Here is a 273-nt window from a genome sequence, read left to right on the forward strand (position 1 = left end):
GAGTCTCCATCCAGCTCTGGAGCACGACTTCCCTCTGTAAGAAGTTTATCCCTTGCTCATGACTTCATGTGAAACAAAGTAGAACTGCAACTAAAGTTTAGACATTTTTCTATCCCTAAAGCTTCTTGTGACTCAGCTGTGCAAGATATGAGAAAAATACTGAAATGTGTGCTATCAAAAAATGCAGCTGCAGAGAACTAAACTATTCAACTGGAGCATCAGTGAAATGTGGGTCTGGTGACTGCAAAAGTTGCAGGTTAAATAATATATATA

This window comes from Austrofundulus limnaeus, unplaced genomic scaffold (genome assembly GCF_001266775.1).
Source record: "Austrofundulus limnaeus strain Quisiro unplaced genomic scaffold, Austrofundulus_limnaeus-1.0 Scaffold552, whole genome shotgun sequence".
Classification (NCBI taxonomy): domain Eukaryota; kingdom Metazoa; phylum Chordata; class Actinopteri; order Cyprinodontiformes; family Rivulidae; genus Austrofundulus; species Austrofundulus limnaeus.